This window comes from Falco biarmicus, chromosome 9, assembly GCF_023638135.1.
Source record: "Falco biarmicus isolate bFalBia1 chromosome 9, bFalBia1.pri, whole genome shotgun sequence".
Taxonomy (NCBI): Eukaryota; Metazoa; Chordata; class Aves; order Falconiformes; family Falconidae; genus Falco; species Falco biarmicus.
This window is the reverse complement of record NC_079296.1, coordinates 3,378,775-3,389,025: the sequence shown is the minus strand read 5'-3', so window position 1 is coordinate 3,389,025 and position 10,251 is coordinate 3,378,775.

The following is a 10,251-nucleotide window of genomic DNA, read 5'->3' as shown; positions in this document are numbered from 1 at the left end:
AGTCCCTCCCCACGTGAGTAAGGCAGCCAGCTGCCGCCCTGCTCTCCCTGGCCAGGGGCTCAGGAAGGAGCCGAGCGTGGCTGTACGGGGAGAGGGTGCCCGGCCCTGTCTGGAGGCACCTTGAGTTTCCCACAGCGCCCAGGCTCTCTGTGCTCCCCCCAGCTGGCACGGGGTGATCCCAGCTGGGCAGCGGAGGCAGGTGCCTCTCCACGGGCATGTGGCAGAGCTGGACCAAGCGGCGCTGTGGAGGGCTCTGCATTTGTGGTAGGTCTTTCCAAAGACCCTGTGGGCTCTGGCCATCACTCAGCTTTGGTGCCAAAGCAGATGGGAGGAGGAGAAAGGGACCTGCTGCAGCTGGTGCCAGTGAAGCCCTGTGGTGCTCTGGTCCCTGGTGGTAAATCCCTGCCTGGGGTGGCGTGTGTGGGCGCAGGGAGCACTGGCCTTGCTGTGAGGACGGATCTGCCTCCCCCGGAGAGATGCCCGGGCTGAGGAGGGAGAAGGAGAAGCATGTACTGGCATGGAGAGAGGCTGAATTTCTCTGAGTACTCTGGACTGAATTGGGATTAGAGGGTTTAGTAGAGGAAAATACATACTAGTGTCTGTAGTTTGTCTGGTTTTTATTGAACCAAAAATCCCGTGTGAGCCATGCAGTAAGTAAGCAGTAAAATCATGCAACAATGCCTTGAAAACAGTTCTGTCTCTAAAGACTGCACCTCTCTGGCACTGGTTGTGTTCGGAATAACTTTCTTCATCCCAGGAGGCTGTGTTACCTTGGACAACACACAGCCATTGCCAAATATAGATAATTAAAGCTGGGTGGCGCTTGAGTCATTGATGCAATGAGAGGATGTAAGGCTGGAAAACAAGCTGAAGGGTTTTACATTGGCAAAATCTCCAGGCCCTTCCCTCCTTCCTGGGCGCTTGCCCATCATTTCTATGCAAGAGACATTGTCAGTTTGGGGGTTTCTTACCAGGAGCTTGTGAGAGAAATGTTGAAAAGGGATTTTTCCAGGTTGCCTTTTCCGTTTTCCTGCTGCATTAGCTGCAGGTGGTGAAGCTGCTGTTTCGGCATTTCTTCTTCAAAAGCTACATCACGTAATATCACTGAGATCACAAGGAGATGAGGAGAAAAATGGCCCTATAGGATTTTTGTTAAAAAAGGATCCATCTATAAAAGATGAAAGGTTAAATTGCTTTTAGAAACACAGCAGCATTTAAACAGGTGAAGATCGTCGGAAACGGAGTTTGGATTCAATAAAGTAGCCATGCAGAAGGGCAGAAGAAGGCCTTTCTTTGGAGGGAAATGTCACACTTTAGTGTTAATAAAATGTCTAGTGGTATAATAATAATGATAGCAATCAGGAGCCTTTATTTTTCACCTGGCAGGGCTGGTTCATGCGTATTTTTTCAAAGCTACCTGCAATTCAGGAAAGAACAAAAAAAGAATCAGGCATGCATTGACTGAAAAATATAGTGGAAAAGAAGAGAGCCAGACTGGCCCAAGACACCTGAATGTTACTGGGGAGATAAAGAGTGCTGCTCCCAGGTGGCAGGACATTTTCTTCCTCAGCCTTTTAGATATTGCCTCTTCTCAGCTGTGTTGTAAAGGCATTGCAGGAGATTTACAATCCTAAAAGAACATACGATGAAAATGTCAAAAGGAAAAGGCAATTGCAAACAATAGTTTTGCTCTGGACTGGCCCCCTCTACACTCCCCTTAGTAGTGATGTATCACAAAGGCAATGAGCACACAGCATTAGCTACTCTTGCATCTCTTGTATATTTGTTAGGTTTAATGTGCCAGAACTTGGCGGAACAAAATTTGTTCTCCACCTGTGCAGAGGTCATGTAAAACTTTCTGTGGAAGCAGAGGAAGAGTGGGAAATGTTGGTCTTTTAGGGGCAGACAGTGACACTGGAGAGACTAATATAGAACACACCAAGAGATGTAAGTGTGTATTATCTGTCCACATACAAATGTAAAAAAGAAGAAAAATACTTCTTGCTCAGTCTTTCCCCCCCACTAGTACTTCCAGTGCATTACTCACTATGCCTCTGTCACATCCTGGCTAATTTCTGTGCCTGCACCATTAGCCTTACTGTCTCTCTTTCATGGAAATACAATTCACCCCCAAATAAAAGCAAACCTCTCCTACAGTGTTGGTTTGCATTGTGACATGTGTCCACGATAGGGCCAGTGGTTGCTAATTCAGCTCTCTAATTCCCCCAAGGAGCGCACTTGTTCACGTTACTATGGAGGGAAGGTGGCAGCCACACCTCTGGGCTGGAACGCAGCGATCACTGCTCTCTCAAAGGCCTTTTTTTTTTTCCAAAAAGTACTGCTATTCAGGACATGAAAATGTGCATCTTTGCAAGCCATTTGCTTCTGTGTGAATGAGAATTAAACGCAGCATCCACCGATGTTGTAACTTCTGGTTAAACATGCAGTGGAAAAGGTTTCAGTTTTATTGTTGTACCCTTCAACAAAGCAACGTTTTCTTTATTGAAACTTAGTAACGTGTACAAAGGTTCTGGCATGGGTCCTGCTAAGCCGGTGTGTGATAGAAATACACCTCCAGCTAGTGGCACATGCACAGGCTGATACGCACCTACGAACCAGGGAGGTGAGAATCCACAAACCCAGCCCAACAACGCAGGCTCCCAGTTTGGGCAGGTACCCAGGCTGTGCCCAGAGCCACATCTCTGCAACACCCCGGTGCCCAGCAGCGTGCTTCAGCCTTCGCTCACGGCGAGGAAACCAGGGACGGCAGCAGAGGGGAGCCGGGACCCCTCCACCGCGTCCCTGCCTGGTGACAGGAGGTGGAGCGCCCTGCGGCCAGCACCCCCTGCTCGGTCTCAGCGCAGCCTGAATCACCAGCCCGTGCTGGCACAAGGGCTCGGCGGCAGAGCTGGGGCTGACATCGGGAGTGTGGCTTCAAAATGTCATTCCTGATAGCGAGAACCCTGGTGTGTGACACTACCGTTTGCGGTCATGTCAGGAACAGCACGGGACAGCATGGGATGGGTAGCAAGAGCAGACGCTCCTCAGAAATGTTTTTGACACATTTGGCATGTGTAGAGCTTGCCAGCTCTACAGCTCTCAGACGCTTTGGAGCTGAATGCCAGAGCGCACATCTGGAAGGATGAGACTGCTGTCTTGCAGAGAACTAATAGGCTGCAGGGACTTTTCAGCTATAAACTCTCCTCTTTGCCTTGTGCAGCAGCTGGCTGGCTTAGCTGTAGCATTAATATTTGTCGCATTAATATTAACTTCAGCGAGGCTCACACTGAAGATGATATACTCCAACCCCAGGAGCCAAGTCTTTTGAACAGTGCTTGCAAGATACAGCCACAAGCACTCACTCCAGCATTTAACTTAAGAGATTCCTCAACTGTAGATTTGCTGCTCATGCTGGCCCAGAGTGTGTGTTGATGGGGAAGATGCCAGCTCTTGTCCGTCACTAGTGTTGTCATGAATTAGCAGGGGCCACACAGGATACAGTCATACGTGTCAGGCTTGTGAACGAGCACTGGAGCAAGATGCAAAAATGTGAGGTCCTGCTAAGACAAAGTATCAGAGAGAAGAGGGCTCCCTTGGCACAGGAGCTTGTGGGTCCTGCTCATCCAGCGTGTTCAGAGCATGAGCAGCCTTCCCCCACATCCCCGATCCAGTCGTTGCACTGAGCCCTGGTGACAGCATTGCTCCTGCAGCAGCTGCGAACAGGGAAATGTCAATAACCGATACGATACGGAAAGGACTGACTTAGCCCAAGGCCCTGCAGTATGCCAAGGTGCAGCAACCGGCAGTGAGGCCAGGTCGCAGAGGGGATGGGCACAGGTGGGGTTATGCACAGGTCTCCCCAGGATCTGAAACCTGCTCCGCCACCCTGTCCTTGCACAGGAGCTGAATGAGTTTAGTTAGTGCCGGTGAAAAGCACCAGCTCAAATGCTTTGGAAATTGCTCTTTGTGATTCTGCAGGGTTTGCTGGAATGGCACCAGTTGCTGGTCTGCACAGGCAGCAGCTGGGCCTGGTGATGCCAGTAACCACTTCTCTAGGTACCCAGGGCAGTTGTGATTTTGCCCTAGACCTTATGACCACAGATGGTTTCCATACAGACAAATGCCCATGGTTTTTATTGTGCAGTTTAACCACAATTCTTAATAGCATGAATTTCCTTATTTACATAGAAGAAAAATAACCCAAACTGGACATTGCTGATTTAAGAGCCCACCGTGGGCTTGAAGCAGGGCCCATGAGGGTCAGTGTGTTATGCCTACTCGTTACAGCAGAGTTGTATGAGCTCTTTGGTGTCATCAAACCAAAGAATTTGTTCTGTGGTCCTAATTTGAAACCGTATCTCCCATGCCTTTGAAGCAGAGTTATCACCATGTCTCTGCAGATAATTGCATAATAGTTGTTATCAGGGTGATGTGGGGCATTTTTGGTGTCAGCAAGGCTTTGTTCTTTGATTTTGTGAAAAAACAGTAGTTTTGTGTGTATTGGGACAACTCTGGTCAAGGAGGGTACGGGGTGCTAGTAGCGAAATTGTCCCGCAAAGAAATGCCACTGGCCATGGCAGCCTGTGTAGCACAAACCTGAGCTGTGCAATACACTAAAAACTCCTGTTTTGGCACTTCCTCAGAGCTTCCAGTGTTAGCGCTCTGCTTTAGCTCCAGTGAATTTGTCAAAGCTTACATTAAAATATCTCCACAGCTTTGTGCCAGAGTCTCATGGAAACACCCAGAACATCAAAAATAACAATTAAACCTCTTGGTTAATCAGCCACCCCTTTTAAAGGTAGCCAGGGAAAGCTTTCATTGGTGAGCACTTCGGGGGATTTTCTGTCAGCACCAACCAAATGGTCCAAAATTAACTATTAATAGCAGTCTCCAAAGGCAGCTGCAGGATCACTTCAGCTGGTAAAAACTGTTTGTAAAACCCGCTGTTAAGCCCAGTCTGTGCGTGCTGATCGCTCCCGCCAGCGCGGAGCCCGGCCAGGCCCTGCCTGTGGCAGCAGCCGTGTCTCCCAAGGCAGCCACGTGTGCCCTTGCACAGCAGCTCCCTGTATTTCTGTATGCCCGTAAAAATCCTTCTGGGCTGGGCTTGCCCTGTGACACCGTTTCTTTCTGGACTGCACCCTTGCTTTATGTCCTAGAAGTTTCACTGATTGTTTTCATGCTCTAAGATAGTTTTTTATGATCAGAGCAGAAACTAGCCAGTAGCTGAGGCAGGCAGCAACAGGTACGGTGGGACCAGTGTCTGCAGCAACTGGCTCATGGCAGGTTGGGTGACTGGCCTGGGGCCATCCCTCCTGATGGTGTTTCTTTTCAAGAGTGACACCTGCCAGGGAGTCTGCTGCATGGGTCTGGTACAACTGGGTACTTGCTAGTGTCTGCATGGAGGCAGAAAACTGGCCATTAATGTACTGTTTTCTCTTTGGAGGAATGACTGGTGCAGGTGCAGAGGGCACAGGAGGTGCAGAAGTACAGGGCTGGACCTGTCGGGAGTGCGAGTGTGTGGCCACTTGGTGAGTGAGCTATGCAACCTCTGTTCCCCAAGTGCACGGTGCTTTGGGAACTGTTCCCACGTCCTTTAGGGGAAGGGGAAATGTCAGGGAGGAAAATCGTCTCTGTCTGAAGGGTCCAGATTTTGGTAGCACAAAGCCATTTGTGCTGAAAGGCTCACAAAGACCTGTTTGCTCACTCAGTTAAAATCCTTTGCTCAGAAAAGTGTTTGTTTGCATGATAGAGCTACTTCTGTCATATGGAGCTGGAGGCTCTTGGGCATATTTTGGCCCAGTGCCCTAGAACACATAGCCCCTATTGAGTTTTACAGACAGTTAAGCTCTAAATATGTTTCTGTGACGAGCTGACTCACCAGTTTCTTCCACCCCTCTGGCTCTGCTTTTACCAACTTGCATGATTTTGTCACATGCCTTTAGACAATTACTGTTTTTTCTTAAAGACCAGCTGCTGGAATCAAGGCACTATGTGAGGAATCATACTTTGAACTTGAGATACCATGGAAGGAAAAAAGATCCCAGCGCTTATTCTCACTTTTAAATTGTTGATGTTTTGTGCCCTGAGTTACACTTTTGGATGCTAGTGACAGAAATGACTGCAACTGCATCAGTTTTAAAAGCACTTATTTAAAGTAGTAAAAAAATCTCAGAGATGGTCTGAAGAAGAGCATAGGTAGCACTACACCTACGGTAAGTTCACCAACTTATTAGAGAGAATGTGCAGCTGCAGAACACAGTTCACTTACAGCTTGTGACCAGTGCAGCTGCTGGCTTGGAAGAAGGAAGTTCAAATTGCCATCTACCTTTGGACACTCCTGTGAATTAAGACTGAGCCGAACAGTGTTGGTTTGCTGCAGTTTGCAAAATTATTTTTGCCAAAGCATCAGAATTGTTTTTCTGAACATTGGTAGCCATGAGTATGGGTGGAGGTTGCTTCTACAGGAAATGTAGCCCCAATGACACCTGTGGTTCAACAAACTAAGTTGAGATCTGTAGTTCCTGTGCAGATCTTGGGCAGACACTGTGCCTTTGCAGGGCCCACGTGGGTCCAAGGGGAAGCATAACCTTAAATTTGTTTCTTCTCTCTCAGGAAACTGAGTAGGTGAAATTTGTGGTCTTTTATCTGGTGCTGGAACCTTCTGGTTGAGCAGGACTTTGGTAGAAGTTGGAAACGTCAGGCTAAGTCTAATGAAAAAAGACACGCTGTAGTAGTACAGTGAACTGTGTGCTCATCATCTTTCAACAGTTATGCATTTCACGGCATATCTTCACTGCTGCAATTTGTGTAGCAAAAGTACGTCATTTATTGCTGTGTAACTAGCACAACACTGAGCTGGCTGAGTGCTCTAGCTGTTGATTCATCAGCAGTACACTTGGGAGAGCTCTGGACTTATCTTTTGCCAGGTTAACATGTCTTTTGACTAATTCTGATCCAGGATTTTCTTGGAAAAGAAAAATAACCCTGTGTCTGCCCAGATCTGTATCATGCTGCACATATAGTTATTTGTGTATGTGGGTCACAAATTCCTTTGTTTCCCAGTGTCCTCTGCTAGGCACATAGTGAAGTATGTGGAATAAATTTACACCCCAAAATCAGAGGCTAGATTACTTTTTAGAACATCAGTTTTCATTCTAAAGCTTACATGGTGCTGAAATAAAAAGGAGAAGCCAGTACTAGTTTATGGTTTCTTAGTAAAACATGGTATTGATTTGGAAATTTCACTGTGGAGCTATTTGCAGCTGAATATCCCAACTTTGTTCCAGCAGAGCACAGGACAGCAGACTTCAGCTCATGCTGCAAGGCTCTCTTAGGCTTTTGACTGTTTCCCCTTCCTCCTTTTTAGAGCAATGTTGTGCCTGTGCCATAGGTGGAGTGTTACAGACTGGCTGCTCCTAAATTTTTCAGTGTTCAGTTATCGCAGCGTTTAGGTATGGCCAATGTATGTAAAAATACAGGTGCACTGTAATATAATGAAAAAACCCACATGAGAACAGAAAGTGCAGCTGCCAGGGTACAACTGCCAGCAAGAGGGAAACACGTTCACCTGCTGATTGAGGAGGCAGAAAGGAACAGTGGAAATTCTGCAGTTTCAGAACTGTCTCCAAACTGAAGAATGTCACACATTCACACAGACTTAATACACAAAAGGAGCCAATATTTGGCATTTTTAAGCAACTCTTTTCTGTGAGTCTAGAGTCATTGTTTTTGAAAACTAAGCATTTACTATGCTAACAGAAAGAGTATTTTGACTGCTTCCTATCTTCTTACCCATTTTCTGCTGGCTGTTCATGGCATCTCTCACCAGAACAGCTTGGGCCCAGGGGCTGCGAGCGGGCCCTGGCCGAGGGAGGGCCCTTTCTTCTGCTGAGGATGAGGTTCTGTGACCTGCACAAGCCCACACAGACAGGCAGTGTCTGAGGTGGGGGGGGGGAGACATGGACCTCCCAGCGCCATCCTCCTGAAAGCCTGCTCCTTGCTTCCAAGCAGATCCAACACACCATGCAGGGCATCTTTCCACACCCAGTCTAACTAGGGGTTAACTCACTACCAACACCTTGCTAGCCTTTATAGCCACTGGCAAACCTCCATTTGGATGTTGGTGTGAAGCTGCACTGCCTCTTCTCTTCTTCACCCTCACCAGCAGTTTCTCTGGGAACTGGAGAGGCCGAGGCAAATAATAGGTACAAATCATGACCAAAGAAGAAATGACTGTCATTGCAAAAATGTATTTATTAGTGATCTTCACATAATTCTCTGGGAATGATATTCTGCAAGACAGAATTGTGATAGATTTTCACCAAATGGGAATATTTTCCTCCAGAAGTGTGTAGCATTAAAGAGAGTGAAGAAGCTGAATGTGTTTCCTCCAGTCAGGAAAATGACGGATCAGGGACAAGAGACAATACATTAGTAAACAATATAAAAAATGTACATTTTGTCATTTTGTATTCCTGAGTTATTCTAAATCTGTGAATAAATCGAGAGCTTAAAGTCTCTGGAGCTGTTTTGAAGTCTCTTGCTTTCTATAAATATTGCATTTGCCTCAAGTAAGAATTTCTGACATGTATTAAAAAAATATACATAAGTAAAGCTTATAAAATAGATATTTGGAATGCTGTTATTGTTATTTTTTATTAAAAATACAGTTTAATGGAACAATTGAGTTCTACTTCAAAGTGTCAAAATTATTTTTCATGCTTTTTCCCCCATGTTCTTTGAACTTTATGGTTGAAGCTCTAATTTTCTGCTTTCTGATTTTGTCCTTGTTTGAAGCAGTCATTCCCTTGCACAGATAACGCTCTCTGCTTCCTGTTAATGCTCCAGTGAGATCCTCCTATTAGGGTCTCTTGTCAGCTGGCCATGATTAGCTGAGCTTGGAAGGCCAAGCCCAGTATCATCAGTTGGACCGGGCAGATAGACAGTATCACCTCCCTGGAGCAGACCTGACGGAGTGTTTTACAGCTGCTCTCAGTGTTCCCATGGGGGATTTCTGGGGAGAATCAATGCTGAACATGAGCACGTGCTGGTACCCATACTTAACCAGCCCAAATGGTGTAAAGAATTCTCTTACTGTAAGAAACTGGCAAGTAGTCTTGTTGGCAGAGAGAGTCCTGGAGTTTGATGGTACATGAGAAAGCAGCTCTAGGTTTTCACGTTTGTGACATGGTTTGCTTTATTGTGCGCTGTTCCACGTAGTCTGCGGAGAAGTTGGTCTTTATCATGTGTTTGCAACATTTAGTCCAACTAAAGTCCAGAATTCTTTTTGTTGGTGTGATGCTAACCATGTACTGAGCTGCACCTCCAGGAGAAAACTGTGCTGTGAGCTCAGGGCACCGACACCATGTCCTAATTCAACATCCCACATGGACTTGGCATTAGCAAACAATGCTGGATGACCTGGCACTGAGCAGTGAGAGGAAGCATTAGAGTGTGAACTGCTATCACCTTCCCACCATTTTTGCAGTAGCTGAGCTAGCAGGTGACCACGTATTTCAGCAGTCAGCATGTGACTCAGCAAGCCCTCCAGCAGAGGCAGTCTCTGGAAGTACTGTCTGTGTTCTGAGCTTTGCAGCCACTTTCCTTGTGGGCGTACATCACCACGTATCTACTCACAAAACTCAACTCTGCTCTGAAACAGCCAGGAGCTGTGAGAGCTTCTGACGAACCTTGGCGAAAGGTTGCTGCAACCATGGCTTTACATGTATGTGCCTGCTCTGTATTTCTACCTGTGGACCCGCCTGTTTAGGAGAAAAATACAGGAGCCTTTTATAGAAAAAAAAAATCTTTGTAATTTCCCCATCACTATTACAGGGTTAGATTCACATGGTGCAATTTTGAGAATTTCCTGGAGAAAGCAGTTACAGCTTTAGTTCCAGGGATACACCAGACTGCCGCTAAAGCTTGCAAGCAACATAAATGAACAAAACAAGGGAGGGGAGAGGCTGCAGCCAGCACACCAGTGGTTTTGGTGGGTGTTGTCTGCACTGTGCAGCAACAGCATGAACCACAGCGGTAATATCAAAAAGCTCCTCAACATATTCATAATTAGCTGTGGGAATGCTCAGGCTTAGTTTTGTGCTCACAAAGGACCAGGGTCTGTGTCGAAGGGAAATGGAACTCTTTAATTAACTCTTTGCTAGAGCTTTTCTTTGTTGAGGCTTGCAGGCTCTGTCTTGGTTGATGGAGGAAGTCCTGTCCCTGCCCCAGGACCTGGTGCTGGCGGGCCTT